This window comes from Rhinatrema bivittatum, chromosome 7 (genome assembly GCF_901001135.1).
Source record: "Rhinatrema bivittatum chromosome 7, aRhiBiv1.1, whole genome shotgun sequence".
Lineage (NCBI taxonomy): Eukaryota > Metazoa > Chordata > Amphibia > Gymnophiona > Rhinatrematidae > Rhinatrema > Rhinatrema bivittatum.
The window spans coordinates 59806486-59833069 of record NC_042621.1 but is presented as its reverse complement, the minus strand read 5'-3'; the positions used below and the strand labels follow the sequence as shown (position 1 = coordinate 59833069).

At 41.9% G+C, this 26584-nt stretch overlaps 1 protein-coding gene across 4 annotated transcripts in view; it reads left to right on the top strand.

The window, feature by feature from the left end:
• Positions 1-26584, top strand: part of ZNF536 (zinc finger protein 536) — a 967145-nt gene that overhangs the window by 292266 nt on the left and 648295 nt on the right. For all 4 annotated transcript variants that reach the window (XM_029608435.1, XM_029608434.1, XM_029608437.1 and 1 more), the window contains exon 3: positions 16202-16325. The gene's annotated coding sequence lies outside the window, so the exon portion shown is untranslated. The remainder of the gene's footprint in view (positions 1-16201; positions 16326-26584) is intronic.

The window sequence follows — 26584 nt, the reverse complement described above, 5'->3', positions numbered from 1 at the left end:
GCTCTTAGCTAGGTATCACTAAGCTGTTTAATTAGTGCATCTCAACCTTTTTTTAACGGGCCTGTCTCTAGGCCCAAAGATCTTTTGAAATTACAGACTTGGTCAGTGAATACCTTGGCAGCTTGGATAATATTTTTGTGATATCAGGTTCTATCCTCTATAAAATGGAAAATGATATTGATTCATTTGTAGAGTTTTACAGAAATCATATTGCCACTAGTGTCTAAAGCTGAAGTGTAAACAATGACCTAGTGTAGTGGTTCCCAGACCTATCCTGTGAGACCTTCCCAGCCAGTCGGATTTTCATGATGTCCATAAAGAATAAGCATTAGATAAATGTATAGGCAATGGAAGCAGTGCATGCAAATCTTATCCCATGCATATTAATTGTGGATGGCTTGAAAACCTGACTGACAGAGGGGACACGACAGTTTTGGAAACCATTGATATAGAGATCAAAAACACCATATTCTGTTATTTACAGAGAAATGCCATTCCTCTGCAATGGACTTATTTATGATTGAAAAAGCTTTGTATTCTGTTTCATTGTACTCTGCTTGGGCTGGAACTTCTGTTTTATAAAAGCTTTGAGTTCTCTTGTTGCAACTTCCAGAATTAAGGAGATCCCAGATTAGAAAAAAAATCATTACATCTGTTGGAGAAGGTTTTCAAATAGTCCCCTTTCAAATAGTCCTCTTGGTAGATTAATATGAAAGGTTGCTATGACACCTAGAAGGAGGCTGAACTTGAAGGATAGAAGTCATTTTTAGTCTCAAAACTCTGGGCTGGCATCCTTCTACCATGCAGTTGCATATCATGTGCTAGTTAACTGGACCTTATTCACAACAAAAACAAAATGGTGACTCAGAGAATCACGGTATTGCATCTTTTTAAATGTTGCACTGTATTTATCAAAGCACGAGGAAGAAAGAAAACCCTCCCCAGATTTTGAATGGTGAGCTAACTGGACCTTCAAGTCTGAATTTTCCCAAGCTGGAAAATTTGGAAGGGAGGAGTAGCCTAGTGGTTAGAGCAGGGAGCTACCCACCACGGAAACCAGCGTTCAGATTCCACTGTCACTTTACCCTCCTTTGCCTTAGGTACAGAATTAGGTTGTAAGCCCTCTGGGGACAGACAGGGAAACACCTACAATACCTGAATGTAATCCGCTTTGAAGTGTCAAAAAAAAAGCAAAATATAAATCTAAATTAAAAACAAAAGTTAGGCATTATGCAATACTGTACATCTGTTTATTGCCTGGGGCTTCTTTTACAATGATTTTGCATTAGATACCTCTATCAAGAGGGTAAATGTTAAAACTGTGCCAGCCTTATCTTTTCTGCCATATCTGACAGTCCTGTTGAGTATGAAAGTGAAAATGTTCTTAGATTTCATAACCTGCGGAAAACCATCCAATTTTTAATTTGATACATAAAACTGATATGGTTATGCTTCCATAGGATGTATGATTATCGCTGGTCATGCTGTTTTTTTGTTTTTATTTTCACTCTGATCCTTGATCATTCATGTTGTGTGTGTGTGTGTGTGTGTGTGTCTGTGTGCACACAGCTACTGTGGTGGTGGGATGGAGTAACCTGAACAGAAATTTTATTTTAAATAAATATTCTTAACAATTATACCAATCAATCACAGTTTTATACGTATAGTAATCAAACAGCGGTGGTAGGAGCTGCTTGACCACGTGTATGGTAAATGATGTATTTTGCAGTGAGACTGGTAATAATATGTTTCATTCTTATGGGGTTTTTTTTTCCTTTCCTTGCTAAACAGATACTGCGGTAAGCAGGCTCCTTCACAGATGTAAAGGATCTAATTCTTTTATCAATGGTTCCATGATAACAAGGGACAATAGAATTGGAACTGTAATGGTTGCATTGATATCATATCAGCTCCAAAAGGGCCATTACAGTGTCAATGGAAGTGTTTCATAAACTTTTATTGACACTGTATCCGCTCCAAAGGAGCCATTTCAGTGTTAATGGAAATGCCCTGTTCGAGTTGTTACACTCCTCAAAGGAAATTAAATAATAAAAAAAAAGATACATTAAATTCATGTCCAGGGTCTAACGTGGACCCTCAAAAGCAAGACAACGCACACTAGAAGGACCCATTTTTGTAGTTCTAAATGTAGGTAGTAGGGCAGGGAGGCCTAAAGGCAAAATGGCTCATTGTGAAAGCATTACTAGCTCAGAACTGACAATCTTTGCTGTGACTTATTTCTTGTGGTCATCGAATAAACCTATATAGTTCTTTTGTTCTAATACCTGCTATTAGTATTGCTGTATCATTATTACAAATATACATAGCTTCAGTTTATTAATTTCTAAGGCATCATTCAAAAAGCTGTATATTTTCTAAAAAAAAAAAGCTGAACGCCTGACCTAGGCAGATACATTTTGGTCCCCTAAGTTTAGATGCATTTTCAACCGAGATCTTAGGCAGCTAAGATCAGCTGATAGTTCATTTAAACGTAAATGACCAAAATATGGTCCTCTAGATTTGGAATGATCAGTCTCTTTTGACAATTGGCACCTAAATTTAGCCAGGTAGAGCCGAAAAGCAGCGCTAACAGTCTCTTTAAAGAACACTCTCCCTCTTGCTTAATCATATTCAAAGAAATCTCCACCCCGGACTTGCCCAAGATCCCTCTCCAACCCCCCCTGATCTTTTTCAAAGAAAACCCCTTGGACATGCCTTTGATCCCACTTATTGAAAGAAACCTGTGCCTGGGCATGGCCTTCAGTCACCCCCCTACCCATCCAGTCTTATTCAAAGCAACCCCGCCCTCAGGACATCCCTCCGATTCATCTTCCACCCCCACCCACCCAATCTTAAAACGAGTTGCCCCCGGCAGCCTCCTGACCTCTGACCCACTCCCTAGAAAAGGGGTGGACAACTCTGCTCTTCGAACACTAAAGTCAGCTCTGTTTTTCAGGATATTCATAATGACTATGCACGAGATACGTTTGCATGCACCGCCTCCATTGTATACAAATATGTCTTATGCAGATTCATTGTGGATAGCCTAAAAACCAGACCTGTTTGTGGTACTGTCCTAGAGCCATCCCTACTGCTCTGCATGCCAAGGACACTGATCTCCTACTTGCCTGGCATCAAAGTTGCTCTAATGCGAGGCTGATGGAAAAGTGAACTACCATAAATTGAAGGTACAGGAGAGAACCACTGTATTAAAAGTATCCACAAGAGCTGGGTGTGTTTTTGTGTGTGTATGGTGGTGGCGGTGGTGGTAGTGGTGGGAGGGAGCTATTCTGTGACTTATGTAAGACTCTTAACGTTATGTTATTGCAATCAGAAATACAATTTTAACCAAATAAGTATGTTGTTCAAGTCACAAATAACTTTGCTCGCATTATTTAGACAAATAAATAAAAAATCTGTATTTGAGAATAAGAAACCTCATTAGAAATCAGGTATAAATATTTAACTGATCAGATGCTATGATGTGGCATTCCCTGTTTTTATTTTTTATTTAGAAGAGATGCCCTGAATCGGTCATTTGTACTGAATTGGGGTACTTTTTAGGTATCTGGCTGTAGAATTATATCTGTAAGCAGGGCCTCCTGTTTGCCGTGAATCTGGGGCCAGAAGAACTACTAAGCAATTATGCTTTGGCTATGGGACTGTAGCAAACTGCCTTCCTGCCCTCCATCCCTCCCCCTCTGTGATTCTCTTCTGTTCACCAGGCTGGCCCAGAAGCTGCCATTCCTCTGCTTCCCCCCCCCCCCCCCCCCTGCCCGGGCTCACCAGGTAGTTGTAGCTGCTCTGGTCCTTTTCCCCATCAATCCCATCTGGTGGCTGCCCCTGCTCTCCTCCCGTGTGCGCTTGCATGAGGTGGATGCTGAGGGCGGGGCAGATAGAGAGGGTGAAGGGGGTAAAGCTGGGGGAAAACAGGGATGCTGGAAAGAGGAGGCTGGGAGAGATCTGGAGGAGAGAAAGCTGCAGGAGGCATCAGAGGAGGGAGAGAGAAGGGGGGTAGAGATAGGCAAGAGACACCTTTGGAAGGGATGGAAAAAGACAGGTTGTGGCATGAGAGGAGATAAAAGAGAAAGCAACAAAGGAAGTGGCGGAAAAAGAACAAAATAAATTATTCAGAAATGTACCAAAAGGTTGAAAACTATTTTATTTTAAAAGGAAAAACTTTTTGGCATTTAAAAAATTCTGTATGTACTACAGAATTGCTGTAGAAATTTAAAAAACATCCTTGGTGTTGAATTATTATTATTATTATTATTTTTTTACAACTGCAGAATCTACCTCAGCTGCCTTAGGAATCCAGGGGGCTTTGTCTGCAGGGCCTCCACCGCTCATGTGTTTTGATGGTATTAACCATTGTCATGTGGAAATGGGTTTCTTGCTTAAACTGCTCATGGGATCACTTTCTAATTATTTGTGTTACATAATTTAAACATGGAGTCGCACTCACATCTTCTTTACATCCTTCTAAAAGCAACGGCAAAGAATTGGCCTTAAAAAGAATCAAAAGCTATATCGGGCTATTTATGAGCTGGTAGGTTTCCTCCTGCTTGAAAGGAGCTGTCTTGGACTTTCTGCTCAATCAGAACCAGGGCCGGGATCCACTGCTGATGCCAGGAACCTCCATTCACAATTACGCAAGGATTTTACCACTGTTTCATATTCCCTCCCAGGTCACTGAAGCCAGTCCTTGGCTAAGGGCCATATAAACCATGGTGGATTGGGTTCAGAATTGCAAGGTTTCAAATGACCTAGGGGCTTCTGATGTGGCTCAGAATATTTTAGGGTTTCAAATTATTCAAATGCTTCTGCTCTAGATCACATCATCCCGTTTCAAATTACACAAAGGCTTCTGTTTTGCCTTTAAAAAGTATCATGTTTCAAGCACCTTAAGGTAATTCTATTCTGAATTGGCATATGGGGTTGAAAAGCCATATGAATATATTACTTTGGCCTTTGAGGTCTTACTCAAGTGATTAACAGCTGCAGAGCCATATATGGGGTCAGTGTTCTAGGGTCTTATTGCTTACATTGACTTATTAGGATAGAAGAAGATAATTAGTGAATGTGGCCCCTTGATTGTCAGATGCTGCTGAAGAGGCCAATATACCAAAACAGCTTCACAAAACACATGTACTGTAATGACTGGCATGAGAGTGAGTCCTTTATGCTGCGGCAGCAGAGGCAAACATGCCCTGTAGCGGGACAGTCTAGATTTTCACCTATACCATTCACCTCCCTGGGGTTCTGACGGCCAACAGGACTTAGGCAGATCCCAAGAGCGGTAGAGAGAGAGCAAGTGTCCCAGGGCACGCTAGGGTCAGGACAAGAAGTAAGCTGGAGATATGGCGACACGCCAGAGGTCGGGTCAGGCAGTGGGCAAATGTGGTCAGGTCCCCTAAGCAAGAGGTCGATACCAGGAGATTAGGCTGGAATGGTCAAAGACACACGAGGTACTGGATAAAACAAGGAGAAGGTGATGAGACAGACTGGACAAGACAAGGCTGGACGAGACAATCAGAATAAGGCAAGGCTGGACAAGTCAAAGCTGGATGAGTCAAGAACACAGGAACCAGGAGCACAGGAAGCAAACAGGAACCAGGAACACAGGAACAAACAGAAAGCAAAACTTTGGAGCAACACACACTGCATGAATGCAGGAGATCTGTTGTTGAGGCATCATAGGGCCATTCTGGGCCCGCTTAAGTAGGAAGAGCCAATGATGTCATCAGAGGATTATGCGGGGCTACTCCCACCATGGGCCCTTTAAGAGGCCATCGATCGGGTGCACATGCACCTAGGGAAAGGCAGACTGAGAGTAGTGCAATAGTGTTCCTGGCTGCTCATGGCAGTAGTCAGCGTGGAGCAGTGTATAGAACACACAGTGGAACCAGCAGCATTATAGGTGAGTGATGCTGGCCGCAGGCGACTCCTGTGATCAGCAAATGTAACAGTACCCCCTCTTCCAAAGCCCCCTCCCCAGACTTCTGGGCTTAGGCTTTCTGGGGAACTGTCTGTGGAAATCCCGTAACAAGTGGGGGACTTGGAGGTTTGAGGCAGGTTCCGAGGAGTTCTTCTTCTATGCAGTGAGGTACTGGATTTGGTTCCTAATCTTTCGAGAGTTCAGGATTTCCTCAACTTTGTACTGGGTGTCTTCCTCCACTGTGACTTCGGTGGATTTGAGGGGTGGACTGGATGGCCAAGATAAGATTGCTGGTTTCAGCAGGGAGATGTGGAACAACTCATGAATCCAAAGAGGCATAGGTAACTTGAGTTTATTGACTACTAGCCCCTCTTGCCGCACAATGGGAATTGGCGCCACAAATCTTGGGGTCAACTTCAGTGAAGGCATTCTAAGACGTTTATTTTTGGTACTCGGCCAAACCAGGTTCCCAGGTTGGAGTGATGGTGCCGGGTGGTATCTCTTGTCCACCTGCCTGTTAGAAGTTTCTGCCTCTTGTTCCAGGAGATGGTGGGTTCTCTGCCAGAAATCCTGGAGTTCACGCCCCTTTAAGCTAGTTGCAGGACAGGTGACAGAGACTGGGGCAGGCTTGGATGTATGAGGATGATGGCTGAATACTACATAAAAAGGTGAGGACCCGGTCAAGCTGTTTACATGATTATTATGCCCACCAGATTAATAATGCTCATTTGTCCTGGTGTTGATTTACATACGCTTTTAGAAAGCTTTGAGAGCCTCTTTCATGCACTCGGTTTGCCCATTATTCTGGGGGTGATAAGCCAAAAAGTCCAAGGTAATCCCAAACGTTTTGCACAGGCTTTTCCAGAAGCAGGTCATAAACTGTATTCCCTGATCTGAGAGAATGTGGAAAGGAAGGCCATGCAACCGAAAGATATGCTGGATGAAGAGACTGGCCAGTTCAGGTGTCAAAGGAAGACCAGGGAGAGGTGTGACATGAGTCATCTTAGAAAAACGATCCACCACCATCCAAATAGTGGTGTTGCCACTTGAGAGGGGAAGGTCAGTGACAAAATCTGTGGCCAAGTGGGTCCAGAGTTCCTTAGGGGCTGGGAGCAGCTGTAACATCCCCCAAGGTTGAGCTTGAGAGCTCTTATTCATGGCACCTGTGGGGTAGGATTCTACATATCTCTTCATGTCAGCCCTCATCTAAGGCTACCTGTAGTGACAGAAAATAAACTCCAGGGTTCAGGTCATGCCTGGATGACCCGCCAAATGAGAGTCATGAGCCCAGTGAAGGCCTTTCTGACACAACTGTTGAGGAATGACGGTCTTCCCAGGAGGCATTGTTACCAGGAAAGCAACCACAATTCTTGTGGGATCAATGAGATGCTGTGGTGGCTCTAGGGAACCTTCTGGGTCAAAGGAACTTGAACGGGTATGGGCCTATCAATTCTTTTCCACTGGTCGATATCGTAGTTCAAAGTTAATTCGGTTGAAGAATAGAGACCAGCGGGCTTGCCTTGGGTTCAGTTGTTGTGCTTGCTCCTGGCCTGTCTTTAGCCCACCCCAATTTATATGAACAAATGTATTTATTCACCATTACATGCATGTGTACATCTGAGATCTATAAAACAGAACTTATACAAATATGTGCTACTTGCATGCACATGTGCTAATTGTTACGCACGTAACGCTTTTAAAATTTACTTTATAGAGCTCAATTTGCTGTTTTCATGCATAGACTTCTCATTTTTCTCTGCTATTTTTCACACATGCTTTTTCTTTCTACTTAGTTTCATTCAAATTAATAGTTAATGAATGACTGTAATGCAAAATTATGCAAAGCAGCAAATTAGCTATGAATGCATAATTAAACTACTCGTGAAAAAATACGTTGCAATTCCAATTTTGCAAAAAAAAAAAAAAATTACACTTTAAGGAGGTGTAGTTAAAGTTTTTGTGAAAAAGTCCAAAGAAAAAGTATGTACATAATCTTGCTACTGGGTTTTTAGTAGGAGAGTCATGGTAGCAAATTTCTGCAGATACTTTACTAATGTGTACGAGAAGCCACTTGCATTTTAGTACATCAGCCTCTAAGTGAATTCTTGATTGGCAAAGGTTGAGAATTCTGTAGTTACTCAGTTTTAACACTTTTACAAGAAAGTTATCTTTTCCAGTGAATGAATCAACCTATGGAGTTCTGAGTGATATATAGGACCTACCTTGAAAAGCTAAGAATATGGCCCGGTTTGTGTTCAACTTCCCTTCATGCCCCAAAATAGTGTAAACTCAGCTTAAAAACTGTACTTCCCCATTGCAATAGTATACCATGCTGCCAAGCCAACTAGGAAAAGGATAATCAGCCTTGAGCTGTTATTATGCGCCTCCTAGAACATTGTGCGGTGAAGTTTCAAAGCATACATGTGTGAAATTAGCATATACATATACAAGTAATATGTATGCACGTGCATGCTATTTTAAAAACATCAAAGGTACACATGTATTTTTGGTCTTGTACACACATGCGAAAAAAGTGGCAGTCTAGGGGCATTCCAGGGCAGGGCCGAAAAGCAAGTTGCTCTTTCATAAGAGACTTTTGCATGTGCATTTATCAACTTGTTCACGTACTTTTATACTCGCTTATTACACAATTGATACCTAAACTAGTCTATTGGTTGGATGGCGGGGCTGGATGACCTGGGGGCAGTTCAGAATGAAGAACTAGGAGGGCCTCAATGACCTGGAGAAGGACTATGTGTAGTTTTGGCAAAGTGATAATTACAATTACACGCGCAGGGTTTTGCATAAGCAAGTCACAGTTTTTTTTCATGCATAAAATATATGCACATATGTTTTTGAAATAGGTAGGAAAAGTACCCATTTTCAATGCATTGAAATATGCACTTTCAATGCATTGCAGGTATTCACACGTAAGCATACATAACCATGTACAGTTGGGGGTAGACATACATGTATTTTATAATCTGCACATACCTCTTATGTGAAGTATATAAAATACTGTTGTAAATCTTTGCATGGCCATCTTAGTGTGTACACGGGCCACGAGAAGTTATTTGAAAGTTACCTTACCTAGTTCTAACGTCTTCTTATCCTCTACATGAGAGTGTTTTGGTAACCGTATTGGATCTGAAGAATACTGGAATCATTTTTGGTTCTGATGCTTTATATAGGACCAACAGAAAAGACATCTTTCGAGAATATGCAAGCCCATTCAGATGTCTAAGAAACAATCCATAAATCAGTCGTTTCTGACCGTGATTTGAGATTAAGGAAAAAGAAAATCAATTATTTGCAATATCATATTGCCTCAATGCATTAATTATCACGCAAAGAAAAAAAAAACAAAACAGAATTTTTTTCGTGGTATACAATTTGTCATCTATTTTTAACCTTAAACACCCAGCCCCAAAACATTATGCCATGCAGCTACTTAGGGAAGACTCCAGTATGCAATCACAAAAGAGCACAAGGTAATTGCTTAAATGACATCTTTTGTAAAATGGTAATCTTCCTGTGAGCAGAACTTCTCGTAGCAGAAAACATGGACATTTATGTTCTGTGATTTCGGCTGCTGTGCATGTTTTAATTCAGCTCCAGCCATGTCAGGAAGATTTGAGAGAAAAAAAAAAATCCAATCATTAAAGACTTGCACTTTGTTTTTTCAATCTGTGACCCCAGCAATCTCTTTAGCAAGCCATGGTTCAGTAAACTGGCACACAGCAGCAGTTCCACAGTGGAAAAAAATCATAAAACAGATGGAAGCTTTACATTTTCTGTTTAGTTTTTTAAGAGCAAGGTTTTTTTTTTTTTTTTTTTATAACATCATTTAAAATCATTCTGATGCATCATAGTGTTTACACTTAAAGCTTTGTAGCTAAGATGTTTACAGTACAGAGAATGTTTTAAAATATTTTATAATTATGATATTTAGATAATTGGCCAGGAAAAAAAGTTAGTTTGTTGAGATTACAGTGATGCTGGTAACCGTGAAGTAACTTATGAGCCTCAATAAATATGTCCACTTTGGTGGAAAGTACAAACTAAAGCAAAACAAGACAAGAGGGGAATATCATTTTAGTGAAATCATTTCCTTTTCTTAATCAAAAGATGACAGCCACCGCCTTAGAACTCCCATCTGTAACTCACCACACCACATAGCTTTGTATATGATTGGGACGACTGCATGTGGTCAATCTATTGACGTTCGCCCACTTGCTGAACACAGTGCACATTTCCAAACTGCTTACCTGAACGTTACTAAAGCTTTTTTTTTATTAAAATGGCAAAAAAAAAAAATCTCAAAATGAGCAGTAAGAGCCAGTCCTAAAGCTTTTTTTTGTTTCATTCGCCGTTAAGTAGGAATGCATCTAGATATTTTAATGCCGGGGATTCTAGCCGAGAATCAAAGCATAGTTTGAGAACATTTTTTTCTTCAAAGTGCCAAAAAAACAGGGTAATGAAAAACAATAAGTCCTTTTAACTTTGTTAACAGCTCAAAAAAAGAAGCATGAAATAATCTGTGTGTGTGGGCTACAAATGTTGGGAATGCAACCATTTCATAATAAACACGTTTGAATAAAGGGCCTTGGCTTGATATGCCTAAAGATAGTACATGCTGGGTTAATTAATGCACACTCATAAAAAATAAACTTCACTTTCAAGCTTTGAACAATAAAAATGATTAGTTATATGTGGATCAGATGTGTTGATGGATGAACTGCATGTATATGTGAAAACTGGCGAAGAGAGATCGACGCCATGCGTGCGTGCTCTTGTTACACAATCACATACCGTGCAAACGCTAAAATAAAACTTCTCTCTTGCTTTGTAAATGTTTTCTAGCTACGTTCTTAATTCACAATCTTTACCTTAAACTTACAGATGACATTAGGTTACTGCAAAAATGTTTTGGGCACAGAGGTGGTTAATACCTTCCTGATGTGCATTCAGTCCTGCCCGTGATCACTTTGCCATGTTACTTTTAATCAAAAAGCCTGACGTTTATTTTTTCAAGAGCCGTACTTTAACTTGCTTTAACGACATCTGCTTTTCTTTCCTTTCTGTGAAAGAGGGCTAAAGTAGTAGCGCCCGATAAAAGTTGTGAGAAGGGCTTGGGGGAAGCATATTGTTGTTCGGTGGACCCCTGGCCGAGACGAGGTTGACGCTACCTCCAGGGGAAGGCCCCTGCAGGTCCTCGTTGTCGGAAGGCGGCTGTGGAGAGGAGACCCAACAGGAGCTTCGCCTTTACCAGCCCTTGTTCCCCGCAGGTTGAGTCCTTGGGTACCGGGGCTGGCAGGACTTAGGCGCGGGTCACTCGGGAGTAACCCTCCCAGGTGATGGATCGAGGCCGGACTTACCAGAAGGCAGGGCAGGCAGCAGTCAAGGAGCGTCGGAAACAGGCAGATGGTCGAGGCAGGCGGCAGACGAGCGGAATCCAAGGGCGAAGCAGGGGTCAGAGCCTGGAGATCTGTCCGAGAGGGAAAGGAGAGGACGGAAGCCGGGAGCGGAGAACAGGAACGCAGGAACCAGGAGAAGGAAGCAGTAACACAGGACCAGGAATCAGGAATGTAGGAACCGGAAGCAGACAACGCACACTCAGGAGAGTAGGACCCGTTGCCAAGGCGAGGTCCCATGGGCTGGGCCAGAATTAAATAGCCCCCTAAGCCCTGATGTCATCAGTGGGCCCGCTGGTGCTTTTCCCGCCTCTGGCCCTTTAAGAGGTGGGGCGGATCGTGCGCTCCTGGGAGGGCCAGAGGGACGCCGGTGTTGGGGCAGATGCGCCGGTCTGGTTGGGCCGAGAGGCTGCGCGGCAGACGGCGTGGGAGGTCGGGTTCCCGGGGCCGGTAAGGGCAACACATATCTTCAGCATTCCTTGCTGCAAACAGATAATGAACTGCTCAGTTTGTAGAGAAAGATGTTAGCTCCTTGCCAGAGGAGCAGGGCAGGGTTTAAAAGAGGTGTGGACAAGTTCCTGGAGGGAAAGTCCATAAGCCATTATTAGCCAGGTAGACTTGGGGAAAGCTGACGCTTATCCCTGGAAGTGAGCGAGAAGAAAGAGCTCAGTGGTTTGAGGTCTTCTGGTTACTTGTGATCTGAACTGGTAACGGTCGGAGACAGAATGCTGGGCTTGATAGAACCTGGGCTAACCTAAGCTAACCCTTATTCATTTGTATTCCACTGGGAACACGAAGTATTTAATGTGGAATACAAATCTTTAGAAATATATAAGTAAATAAATAAATAAACTTGCTTTTCTACAATATTTCCTGCACTGTTACATATCATGCCCGAAAATGCCGGCTCTGTCGCATAAGTAGGGGGATTGTTTTAGAGGTGCGCACCAATGCAATTACCAGTTTCCCCAGTCCGTTCCCTGTTTACCCAGGTAAAGTCTCCTGACTTCCTAACCCCCCCCTAATTAAACTTTCTCCCTTTTACCCTATTAGCCCCGACCCTTCAAACCCCACTGACTAGCCCTGATTTTTTAAATTTTAAAACTTACATGCCATCCATAGCAGAAAGAAAGTTACGCGGTAGGGGAACCTGGTGCACACTTGGTGTGTGTGCTTACGCGCTTATTTGAAGTGACCTTCATGGAATGCCCATGTCCAGCCCCAGCTCCGCCCAGAACATGCCCCGCCCCTTTTTTTGCACGCTTTGATTTGTGCGCGTACTGGGAGATTACACGCGTACTCGGGCGCTTCTTAAAATCCACATGGGGTGCGTTGTTCTGAGACACACACGTGTATCTCCCGGCCTTGGCGTACGTAGGGATTTTAAAATTCACCTTAAAGTGAACCTCCGTACAAAAGTTTGCCTTTGAGAATGCTTAGGCAATTGCGCTTCACCTTGCCCGAAATAACCTGCACAGAGTTACACCTGCTGTTTGTAGGGACCGTCACCTGTGAGGGTTAACTCTCCTGACTACATTTGAAAATAGAAATGCATTTTCAAAAGCATTTACACACTTAAAACTGGATTTTACACGTGTAAATGTAAGTCAGCTTTTGAAAACTGGTACAATATATGCCGTTGAATTGTCCATAGGTTTTACCCATGCTAAGTGCACTTAACGCAGGTAAATGACATTTGAAAATTGCATTGATAGTATGTTACTTTGACATGCGTAAGTCCTTTGAATATTCACCTGTATGTAAATCCCAATTCTGTCCTCTGTTACGTGCATACTTTTAAACACACCGAGCCACAGTGGATGCCCTCCACAGCTTTATGCACTCAAATGCCTTTGAAAATTCATCTCTTAAAATCCAGAAATATTTTACAGTTTCTATAGGAATTTCACGTCGGTACATTAAAAACTGCCTATGCTTGGCAATATTTTTTGAACACTAAAGAAGCTACTGCAGATGTAGAGGAACACAGCAAAAAATAACACCACTCGGCTCTTCCAGTTTGCCCATTTGTAGCACATGGCAAGGGTCCGGCCCAGCTGCCGGCTGACCACTTGAAGCATATCGCTGTTTATCCAAGCCAGTTATTATTTTCTTCCCTCATTTTTTCTCTACCATCCTGGGTAGTTGAGCATTTAAAATCTGGGCTTAATCCAAACCCGATGCCCCTACTTCCCCATGGCTTACCTCTAAGCCGTTTTTTTGGCCACATGATGCCAGCTGCAAACGAATTGAAATGAAATTTATATTTGATGGACATTTTACTTTGCATGACATTTTTTTTTTCTTGGCGCGTTTCAGCATCGACTGTTTTTTTTTTTTTTTGTTTGACCCAGGCCTGTTGTGGAAGCGTTTCTATTCGCCGGTTCCAAATTACGTCTAATGAGCATATTTGCATGTTATCAGATGTTGCACTGTGTCATTTCAAATTTCTGTGTTTAAGCTTGCGTCACTCAAAACAGCTTCTGTGGATCAGTAAGTAGGTGAAATAAAAAAAAAAAAATCTCATTTCATATCTGACATTAATAACTTTCAGGGGGAATGAGCACTGGCATTTATGTTCTGGACCAGAATCGAGTCCAATGTCCTAGAAACACAAGGGCAAGAGACAAGCCTACTCGCTAGATAGGAAAAATAAATCATGCATAATGTAGAATTTCTACCTTACATGTTAATTAAGGTGTGCAATCAATTACCGATGTTACAATATGAGAAAGAAACTGGTGGGGGATAGGGTAATAAAAAATACCTATAGATTTATCTGCCTCTTTTTTTCTATTTAAACAAATAGTCTTCAAGCCTGTGAATGCTGTGTTGAGACATGCTCTGAATAATAAGCATCATAAAATCTAATCAGATTTATAAGAGGAATTGATTGTTGTGGCAGGAGGAGAGGGTAGAAAATAAGCTGAAATTTAAGTGTTAATTTTTATGCTAATCCACAGTGGCTTCATATGAAGCAATTTTGTTCTGTGCCACAAATATAAAATTGTCCCTTGCAGAGAAATGTCAGCTTGCTAGACCTGAAAGCAGTAATTTATTAGGTATGTTTCTATTAGTATGTGTCACAGTTGTTAGCAGGCAATACATACAATGGTGCTTCATACTTATCCTCCACGTCTCAGACTGTTTCAGCTCAGTGGCTGGAACGCAGGGCATTAATACATTATCATATACAGGGTGGTCTGTGCCCCGTGGACAAAAGGCTATTTAATACAATTTAATGTCATTCTGAGAAGAAGTGGTGGTGGTGGTGGTGGGGAAATAAAGCCAGGGAAGAAAATGGCATCTGTGTGTTTTACAGTTCACTCATGCAAACAAACAAACAAGACAGGGAAAGAAAGCCTTCCTCCCCAGTCCCCATCAGCACCTCAAGAGGTATGACATGTCTGCCAAGAAAACCGGGCCATTTTTATAACCCGTTTCCACCACCCCACCCCCTGGCAGTATCATCTAAATGCTATTAAGTGATCGATTTACACAGCCACGTTGATGATGTCATCCAGAAGTAGCCGAATGCAGATGACAGCAAAAAAAAATAAAATAAAATAATATATATATATATATATATATATATTATTTTATCTCATCGTGGTGAGCGTGACCTTGTTTCAGCATCCCTGGAACCCTGTCAGGTTTACTTCCAGCAGTGTGTAATGTTTTTTGGACAATATCTAGTTACCAGGTGAGGGAATTAATAAGAGTTAAGGGTTCTGATGCAATTCACATATAGGTCAATTACATGCAACAACATCTGCTCTGTCACCGTCATTTGCATATAGCATTCATATGTTAATGATGCCTCCTTTTTTTTTTCACTCAAGTAATATATTAAAAAAAAAAAAAAAGCCATCATCATTTGCATATCAGTTTGGATCATTATATTACATGCAATTTATCATTTTCTTCTCCTTGTTAGGAATATATATATATATATTTTTATAAACAGTATCTTGAGTGATGGCTGCTATAGTTGAGTACAGCTCTGATTTATACAAGAAGCTCCCTTAGTGAGAAAGCTTCCCTTCTAAAGCAGCTTAAAACCTTATAAATCAATAATGACACAGATGGACTGGTGATAATCTATTTAGAATGCCTGATAGCAAATATTGTTGTACAGATGATTAGAGTGGTAACTGTTTTAGCAGCAAGCTTTTCCTCCCTTTTGTAAAATGGTAAATTTGAACCAAGGCAAAGCAAAAAAAAAAAAAAAAAAAATTAAATTAGAAAAACCCAGAAAAGTGCTCTCCTGTGCACTTACTGTTAGAAAAATCTTATTTTCTGGGGCTCAGTTTGTGAGGGGGTGGGGGGGAGGGTGGGGAAAGGGGGTACAATGTGTGTGTGTATGTGTGTGGGGGTTACAGAACAAAGACTTTCCAGTGCTTGCCAATATAATAATATCAGTCCCTCCGTTCCTTTAACAAAACGGGACCTCTTAATGGAATTGTGTCTTCAGGTGTAAATAGCATTAAAAGCATTGTCTTCGGCACGCCTTTCCCTGATCTAGCACCAGGAGTGGGGGGGGGGGGGGGGGGGAATAAAGTGGAGGTTGTCAGAAGTGGCAGCTGCTTGGAATCCTGATAAATATAAGCTTTTATTGATCTGATGAAAATGAAAGATCCCAGGGCTATGCAGTATTTAGCTTCTTGTCTACAGCACGTCACCAAGTGGCCTTGCTTTGGGATAGATTTCCATTCTCATACACCAGGGTTTGATTTCATCTTTAACCTTTTCAGTTGGATTTCCTTGACCTCTGCGTATCGCTCTGATTTTAGTGAATGTGTTACATTTCACTTTACATCATCTCTTTCTATATTTTCTTTTCCGATAGGGGAAGTGGGACGCTCTCTCGGCAGACTACCAGTGCCAGGCCCAGCTGCATTTCCTTTATTCCGCTGGGTGTTTTCTAACCCGGCTGACTGTCCTTAAAACAAGCATGCACTTAAGCTGCTGAGGTAAGATTTGCTACGTTGGTGTACTTTGCACCTTCTCAAAGTCCCTGTAATAAATCTAAGAGAAGCTCGTAATCATAACATCTGATAATTGAAATAACGACATTCTCCTAAAACATATGTTAGCTGAAATCCATATCCTGTTAAACAATATATTTGCATTTCTGTGAAGACGCACATATGGTTTTAAAATACAAAAAAAAAAAAAAAAAAATCAAGGAGACTGTATAAACAAAGCCTTCTGATTCAAAGGATACTTCTTCTTTTACTGAAAATAGTTCTTGGGCAAGCAAGTCAAGTAAACCATTTGAAATCCACTGAAGCTTGATGGAGAGCCCAAGCTTAAGTCTACCCTGGCTTCTTCAGATGGTGAGAATCCTACCTCCATGCCTGACATTGTTGAGATTTTAAAAAATAGACTCAACAATCTAATGCCATTGCTTTGAGTCTGTGCAAGTGAAAAGTCAGAAGCCTTCAGCGTCAGGAAGTCATCTTTCCATAAACGATGGGTTACTGGTTACTGCTTTATCATGGCAGTGTGGGCAATACTTGAAATTGAAGTAAGATATGTCACGCCCAAGTCTATCTGGCTAATAATTGTTAATAGATTTGTCCTCCAGCAACGACCTTTTGAAACCATACTACTAGCCTTGACCACATCATTTAATTGTGAGTTGATTGGAAAAAAAAATACTTTCCTCTATTTTTTTTAAATATGTTGCCAGTTAGTCTCATGGAGAGTCCCCTAATCCTACTACTATGTTTCTAATTCATCATACTTGGAAAAGAGAAAACTCTTTAGAATAAAGCAGTTCAAGTTAGGTTCTTGGTATTACTTACACATTGATTTAGAAGGATCAAATTACTTAATCCAGACTAAGGGTGACCAACTCTGGTCCTTGAGAGTCACAAACAGGCCAGGTTTTCAGGATATCCACAATGAATATGCATGAGACAGATTTGCATGCATTGCCTTCACTAAATGCAAATCTATCTCATGCATATTCATTGTGGATATCCTGAAAACTAGGCCTGTTTGTGGCTCTCAAAAGACCCGAGTTGGCCACCTCTGATCCAGACCATCATTTACTAGTGTGATATGTGTGCACTGTTTAAGCAAGCAGTGGAAATAATTTCACAGCCCTGTATTTAATGAGAACATGGTATAGCTTTTCCATAACCTCAGTGATTACAAGTCTTTTGACTCTTTAAAACAGTCAAGGGGGTTACTGCTCGGAGTATTGTCCCTTAGGGAAGTTGCAGGTAACAAAAAAATGAATTTCTAGTTTCTGAATTTGTAGTAGGAATTTAAAAAACATTTTTCTGTGAAGGTACACAGAAGTTTTTCACCTGCAGAAATCTGCAGTAATGGCTACCAGGATTGTGGGCCAGATTTATTAAGGCTCATGCCCATTCTGTATCTATGGGGGAATAAAGAGCTTAGTAAACCAGGCCCATGGATTTGGTGAACTGAGGCATGCTAAAGACTGAAGGGCAACTTTCTAACTGTCAGGCCGATGCGATATCGGCGCGTGTTAAACGCGTGCTCATGACTGAGCGCCTGCTCCCTCAACACGCACCAGTCCATCTCTCCGGGGCGCCCAATGCAAAATGCAACTAGGCTGCTGCGGTAAAAAGGAGGCGCATGGGGGAATTGTGCCCCCTAGAGCCTCATCAGCAGCGGGCGCCCAGGAGAGGTGGCTGTTAGCAGGTTAGGACAACGGATGCTCAATTTACGAGCGTCCGATTTACTAACCTATGCGCAGCCACAGGTTAGGAAAATGGATGCTCATTAATCGAGCATCCGTTTTCCTACCCTGATCGCCTGCACTCTTTTTTTTTTTTTTTTTAATTTATTTTTGGGGACTTTGAATTTTTTAGTTTCTCAATGTCACCACGATATTAAGTCGGAGGAAGCACAGAAAAGCAGCATTTTCTGCTTTTCTGTACACAGCTAAGCGCGTATCTTATAAAATCTGGTGTACTTTTGTTCGCGCGCGCGTATGTTGTTAAGATCTACCTCTGTAGGTCTGATTTCCTGCTTCTGAGCACCTCTTTAGCCAGCAAACCCTCATTTGATGCATTAGAGCCTATGTGGCTCAGTGGGATTCAATGTGAGGCTATTTGTGCCTCTTTTGCGAACCTGTCTGTTCCCATTGGTTCAGGGGAATCATAAGGGAGCTGCTGGTGCTGCTTTGAACCTTTCAGAACACTAGCATGTTTAGAAGATGGCTTAGCAGTGCAGCAGTGCAGGGACTGGGGCGGCACGAGTATCCGTGGTGAGAAGGCTCTGAGGGTCTGTCCTGTACCTTAATGCTTGGATTCAGGTGCGAGTTGGATCCTTCAGCACCTTCTCACAGAGAGTATAGAGAGCTGTATTTGTTCTGATGGGTCATAGACATAGACCCCATTCACCCATGTCCCCAGCGTTCGCAGATATAATTGTAGCGTGGACATTTCCCATTCTGCCGCTGGACTGATGAATACCTTGATGGTCCTTCTGAGTAAGCCTGAACTGTATTCCCCCAGCATTGCAGCAACACACAGGGCTACCTACATTTTCATGGTGGCTCAAAAATGATTCCGCCGAAGCTCCATGGTTTGGTATGGGAGGGGGAGATATCGCTTCCGTGACTTGTGATTGGCTCCTTGATGCGTCATCCTGGAAGGATGACGCATCAAGTGAAAGCTAGTTTGATGGCCTGCAGTTGACTCACTTCAAGATTTCTAGAGCTGACTCAGCTCTATTTTGGAGGCTTATTAATAGATTAAAAAACAACAACAACAACAACAACATTAAGGTGCCTCTATGTACTTCAGTAATTTTTCTGTTCTTTTACTCCATCATGCTCCCAATTTCTTCAAGCTTCTATTTTTTTCTTCTGGCATAACTAGTCCTGATTTGCTTTCTAATAAAGTCCATGTGATACCAATGGACAGGAGAAAGTTACAGATCTTAAATTGTCATCAGGATTCAGTGGATTTTCTGTATTCTTGCGAATTGTACAATTTGGGAAGACAGCTTTGGTATGCGAGCCAATAGCACTGTTGTCTTGTTGAATCCACACACGAGTAACTAAAACAAGGAGCACCACCAGATTTGCAAAGGCCCTGTAGTCATCCTAACAAGGCCTTAACCTTCCAAGCATACCTGCAACTATCTAAATGTTACCACTGTTAGATTTCTTAAAGAAAAGCCGACAGCTAAATTATTAACATGTAATTGTTAATAATGTCAGATCGTGGATCAAAATCAAATAAAATTAGATTGATAGAGAAACTGACAAAGTAGTTTGGGACAGATGCCACCTTGTTTTAGATTGCAAGCCTACAGGACTCTTTTACTAAGGTCCCATCTTTTTTCAAAATCTTTGATCTATCCATCTACATTTGTGCTTTTTTTTTTTTAATACATTTTTTTTTGTGAGGTAATCCTGTACTTTCTTTGGATTTCCCAAAATTTAGCATCCACGTTCTTTTTAGATTTTAAAGTATGCTATGTTGACGCATTAGAGCTGCACTCTCCCCCTCAACTAAATATTTAGGTACAGCAGCGTAACTCTATGACAGTAATTCGAACAATGCAGGGACTTTTCCTACATATTGCCGCAGTTCATCCGTATTTTTCTGGCTACTGTTAAGTCTATAGTTTTAAAAAATTTACAGATTCAGTTTGTGTTCATAAAAATGTTTGCAGTGTAAAACTTGATGTAAATTTGTACAGTATAAAAGAACCTCTGATGTATTAAAAACCTTTCTCAGTTTTCAGTGACAAGAGAACAGGTAATTTTATATACATTGTAAGAAGTAAGTTAGTACTAGATGTAGGTTAAACAACTCGTTTGATTATACAGTAGGAACACTTTAGGATCTTCTGAGTCAAGACTAGCATATTGGGAGACACTTTCTAGATCCTTGTTTTGAACTGCTAGGCAAGTAAACATGGTTACCACTGTGAGTCGTGTGAAATTTGTTGCCAAATGGCACTTCAGAGAATATTGCATCCAAAATGTTCTATTTCATGACAAACTACAGGGTTTGTTTTTTTCAGTTGAATGGGAACCTATGACCATACTGATTTTTTCATTTTTATGTCTGGTTAAAGTCTTTTGTCGTAATTTCTATCTGCCTTACAACTAAGGCATTACCCTATAACTTTGCATCTATTAGAAATGATTCCCATTAAAAAAGAACTACTATTTTCATAGACTGTAATCATGTGCGCAAAGGAAGATGAAAGCAATATAACAATAGAGTAAAACAAAACATATTTCCTTTGTCAAGACTTTGCTTAACATTTTAAGATATTCTAGTGAATATAGAAAGAGTCATTGTATTCAGAATGATGTCATCAAAGACATGCACTTCTGTACAGGCGCACTGAAATAGCAGACTTACTCACGCTCAAGTGAATTGTCAAACGATGTGCATGTGCACATGATAGGGGCAAGGGCTGATCAACGCCATTTTGAAAGAATGGTGTCAACCAGTCCAGAGCTTAGGCGGCAGCCCGGGTCCCACCAGACACCAGGGATTTCTTCTAAAGGTAAGGGGGGGGGGGGGGAGACAGATCTGGGGTAAGGACACTGGACTACCAGCGACTTCTTTCATAGAAGGTGGGGGACGGGGGGCAGTAGACTACCAGGGATTACTTCTAATGTTTAGAGAGGTCCAGATGGTAGCTGGAAGGTGGGGGTAGGATGCTTTTGAGGGTGGAAGAACCGAGGGGGGTTGTTGGACCCTTGGGGAGGATTTTTTCAGGAGGAGTTTGAGTAGGGGGGGGGGCAGAGCATTTAAAATTGAAATTTGTGATTTTATTTTTTGCTTCTAGGCTGCCTCTAGAAGTGGTGGGGGTCTTTTCTGCTTTGGGGGGGGGGTGGCGGCAATTTAGGGGCCACTGCAGACTCTAAGACGTATCACAGGGATATTGGGATGTCTGCTAGTGACCCAATTCCTCTGCATTCAGTTATCTACAACTCCTGAGTTTTCATTAAAATAACATGGATGGCTTTTTTTTTGGGGGGGGGGGGGGCCAGCCCAAGTTCTTTTGAGATGAGCAAAGTTTGATCATGTGTCACTAGGGCTTCCGGCGAAATGGCAGGCTAAGTTTTGTCTTCTGCGCGCCATCCATAAACTGTTATATTGAGGAATTTTGGGGGCTGAAGCATAAACTATCCTGTTATGTACCTAATAGGACATTGCGGTCCCAATCAGCTCGCTTGCCGAATGAGCCATCATTGAGCAGAGGTAGAACAATTCAGACACACGGGAGGGCAACATTCTACCTGGGCAGCTGAGGGGAGTGCAGGATTTAAGGGAGTTCAGGTGGGGTTTGAAAACAGCTTTATCAAGAGGCATATAATTGAAGGAAAAGTGATATGCACCAGTTATTTAAATGTGTGGATTATCTGCCTTAATTTTATTATGCGTGTATTGCTGCAATCCGCCCTGGTCAAATGTTTTATTTGGAAGATGCGGACTTTAAGTTTACAGATAAATAGAATATTTTATTTGCATGGATTTTCCTATGCATTAGCTGCTTTGCATGCATTAGTAAAAACTTTATGCATACTTCGTAAAATTATTTCAATAGGGGCTGGTATATAGGTCAAAATATTTTGTGATTTTTGCATATTAATTGCTTATCGTGACCTAGTAAATGAACCGGTGGGTGAAATGACTTGCCCAGGGTCACAAGGAGTGACCGCCCTTGGCATCCCTGTTTCCCATCCTGCTGCACTAAGCAACTCCTCCACGTCACATTCTAAACTTTCTAGCTGTTCTATACAACTGCGTTCATTTTCAAAGGAGTTATGTTTGTAAAGTTAATGCAAGTAGCTTATATTTGTGGACATTTAATTTTATGAACGTTTATAGTTGAATTTTCAAAATGTTACGCCTGTAAAATTAGCATATGCTATGTGTGAGAGTAGCTTCTACTCGCATATTCTGTATTTTATAAAAGTCCAAAATGCGCCATACTTTCACTTTCGTATGCACTTATAGGCACTTAGAAAAGGGCAATCTAGGGGCATCATTGGGCGGGGCCAACACTTATGCGCCTAAGTTGCTATTTTTAAAAACACATACACGCATTGTCCAACTTGTGCACATATTTTTGTACCTGCTAATTATTTGGCATAAGTGATATTAAATGGGTTTATTGTGTAGTACTGAGTGGGTGGGTGGGAGGACTGGGCGAACGGGAGGGATAGTTCAGACTGGTCAAACTGAGACTTATTGGTTAAACTGGTAATTTTACTCACGTGCATATGTTTTAAAATACACCTATTTACGCGTGTAAATCTCAATTTATGCGGGTGCATCTTATTTAATTTTCACATGTAACGTATATGCGCATATATTTTAAAAATAGATGAGAAAAGTGCGTGTTCAATGCATTGAAATATGCAGTTTCAATGCGTTACATGTATTTGTGAGTTGGCCTACATATACAGATATGTTGTGGGGCAAGCCTACGTATATTTTGTAATGTGCACGTATGCGATACGTACATTTTATAAAATACTAAGTTAAAACTATGTGCAGCCATATCCATATGTATATGCTGCCGCATGCATTTGTTTAAAAGTTATCCTCTGTACATACATGTGTATTTTTAGTTTTATGAGCACATTGCCCTGTGCGAGAAAAGGGCCCAAATGTAGGCACAGAAGCTGCTATTTTATAGGAGAAGTGTACGAATACATTAGGCCACTTATTCACACAATTTTGCACTAGTTAATTATCTAGTGCCATTGGTAGGAGTCGTCTGTTACTGATTTTGGGGAGGAGGTCTAGGTAAAGTGGGGGAGTTCAGGGTGAAGTACTAGGAGGTTTTGGGGAACTGGTGGGAGGTATCGACAAACTGGCTATTTCAAGTACGCCCACATCATTTAAAAATTAGACCTATTTCCTGTATAAATTTGGGTTTTATGCGAGCAAGTAAAATTTTTTTTTTGCACACAAAATATAAGCGCGTATGTTTATAAAATAGGAAGAAGTAAGCACTTTCAGTGTATTGCGTATATTCTCGTGCTAAAACAAATGTGATGAATGTTGGGGGTAAACATAGGCATACTTTGCCTGGTCCTGATATGTGCAGGTTACCAAATACTATAATAGATCTCCACGTGCCCATATATGCAATGTATATGGAACCACTCGGAATTGCTTGAAAGTTACTCTCCCTGTTTGTTGGATGCATTTAATGTGTGTCTGCTGCCATAGGCTTCACAGTCCAGAAGGCACAGCCCTCACATTTAAAAGCAAAACCAGGTATTTGCCTCCTGGGTTTACAGTTTACACCAGGCATGGTCAACCTATGTATCCAGTATAAAAATGGCCTATCCAGTTTGCAGTGATGTCACATTGGACAAATTCTGGCTACCTCGCCTCTATGTATGTATCTCCAGAAAGCTTTACCTTCCTTTTCATTTTTCTTTCTTCTTCATAATTTTTTTTTTTTTTTTTATTCATCCAAGTTACATTCGAATTGAGGGTGCTAAAAACAGACGGAATGCATCTGATGTGGCAGATTTCTTCCGGGATCCCGTCCTAATGTTGTGATGGTACTGCAGCATCATAGCAGCTGTTTATAGCTTAATGAACATGGTGGGGGGAGCACAGAGTCTAGCCATGAGTATGTCACTAGCTTTATGCAAGGACTCAAGGAGATATTCTTCATATGTTCTTTCATATGTCTGCATGCAAGCGGGATGCGTAAAGTGAATTTTTCAGTTTTGCGAATAGTTGTTAGCCATAGACTAGAGAGAAGCTTTCCATTCAGAAAGCAAAAAAAAAAATGATGACATTTGCGAATTCAGCTGCGTTTTCACATGCATTTGTGTTAGTTCGAAGGAAATGGTAATGTGCTTTCGTTTCTGTCATTTCGTTTCGTTTAGCGCTTGCTAAAATGTTTAGCGCGTGCTGAAACGTAGGAAGGGTAAGTTTATAGCAGCCCGCGTATTTTACTGAACATTTCCAAGGTGATCTTATGTGCAAGAGTTCACGTTGCTATGAAAGGTCTCGGGAGGTTGACTGTGTACGCACACAAAATGATCTCACACAAAGTGACACCTTCTACAAGCAGGGTGTAACTTATTGACATACATGGTAACTTTCAAAAAAAGCACGGGCACACATTGGCGCACATATGTCGGCCGGCGCCTATGGACGAGACCATTTTATAACATACTAGCCGTTAAGCCCGTTAAAACGGGCGAGATTCCATCGGTCAAACCAGCACGGTTAGACCCGCTCTGTTCTCCACAACTTCCCTTTTCCTTCCATCCCCTCTCATCTTTCCTTTCCTCCTCCACCCTTTCTCTTCTCCAGAACTTCTTACCCTTCTCAATTGTTCAGTCATATCCTCTTCCCTTTTCCTTCCCCTCTCACCTTCCCTTCCCTTTCCTTCCCCTTCTCCCCTCTCCCTCAGCCCTCCTCCTCTTTTTCTCTACTCCACTTTACCCTTCCCACTTACATCCTCTTCCTTCCATCCCTTCTCATCTTCCCTTTCCTTCCCCTCCCACCTCCTCAGCCCCTTCCCTTTCCCTCAGCCCTCCTCCACTCCCTTTTTCTGTACTCCACAACTTTACCTCCCCACTTACTCACATCCTCTTCCTTCTCCTCCCTCCTCCTCCACAACCCCATCCCTCTCCCTCAGCCCTCCTCCACTCCCTCTTCTTCTCTTATCCAGAACGCGTGCCTCACCACCGGGGGTCTCTCTCGCGCGCGCCTCTCCACCAGGCTCGTTGCTGGCCTGCCCAACGCTCGGTGATGAGGCGTGCGCGAGAGAGACTCCCGGAGACCTCCCACTTTTGTCTGTGCCGCCGCTTCTCCCCGCGCGAGAGAGAGACCCCCCCCCCCCCCCCCCGGAGATCTTCTGTGCTGCCGCCGTCACCGCTGCTCCTCCCTGCCGCTTCCAAGCAGCCCTCTGCTGCTCCATTTCTTCCCAGCACCATGTTGCTGCCCTCTGACTGACGTGCTCTTGCGCATGCGCAGAAGAGCTGCTCTCTACTGCGCATTTGCGGCACGTCGCTCCAAGCCCATTTATATGATAGATGTGCACTTATGCGTGGATGTTATAAAATAGCCTGGACATATGCACATGTGCGCCAAATTTTAAGTGGGCATGTGCATCATGTGAATTGGGATTTTAAAAAAGGCGCGTGCCTTTTTTAACTGGTAAAAATTCAGTTTTTACCAGTTTGTCCTCAGTTTGTCCAGTTAAGAGCGAGGTCCTCCAAACCCTTCTACTTTTAATATCCTTCACTCTCTGCAGTTGGCCGTGACCCTTAAAACTCTGCAGATTTGCCAATTTCCTTTCTCTTTTAACTTACACGTCATCCATAGCAACAGTAAAGTTATGCGGCGGGGGACCTCAGCACATGCTGGATTACGCAAGTATTTATGCGAACATCTCAGGTTCACACCCCGAAACGCCCATGCCCCACCCCTTTTTTGAAAATGTTTGAGATGTACGTGCCCCGGTAGATATGCGCAGATCTCGGCGGTTTTTAAAATCCGCTCGGCACGTGCGAGCTCAACATATTCGTGCATTCCCTAATTGATAGGCATGTCATGCTTTTTAAAGTTCATCTTATACCTTTTTAAAATCAATAAGTATGCGCGTAAGTCACAGCTCCACCCAGGAGCACCTCTCCTCGATGCATGTAAAGATGAAATTGGGTTCTGACAGGCACTGAGCTTGGTCAAGTTTAGACCCGCCTTTATGGCTTTGATAATTATCCCTTTGGGGCATAGTTGGAAATGTATTTTTAAAATATACGTGTGTGAAAAAAAAAGCATGGGTGCGCATAAAATAACTTATGAGGATACGCTGTTTAAAAAAATGGAACATATCGGTAGATTTTAAAAGGGCCGCGCGCGCGCCCATAAATGCATGCAAAGATATGTGCTATGTTATAAAGTATATGTGTAGATTATAAAATACTCTTCACACGCATACCTTATGGAAGAGAGAGAGAACCTCTTTATAAGGCTCAGTCTGACATTCAATATATGGACCATTATAAGGGGGCACTGATTCGAGATGAGTTTCCGGGCGCTGGGTTGGGATTAAGGGGGTGGTGCTACAGACACAAGTATTCATTGTAAAATTGACATTGTTAAAGAATTTTAGGCCTTATAAGTGATGATGAGGAGTTTATTTGTACAATGCAGCTAGCAGAGACGTCAGTGTGCAAATCAGCTCCTCTTTTTAGAGTTTATATCACTTACATCTGGTGTAAGTGATTGTA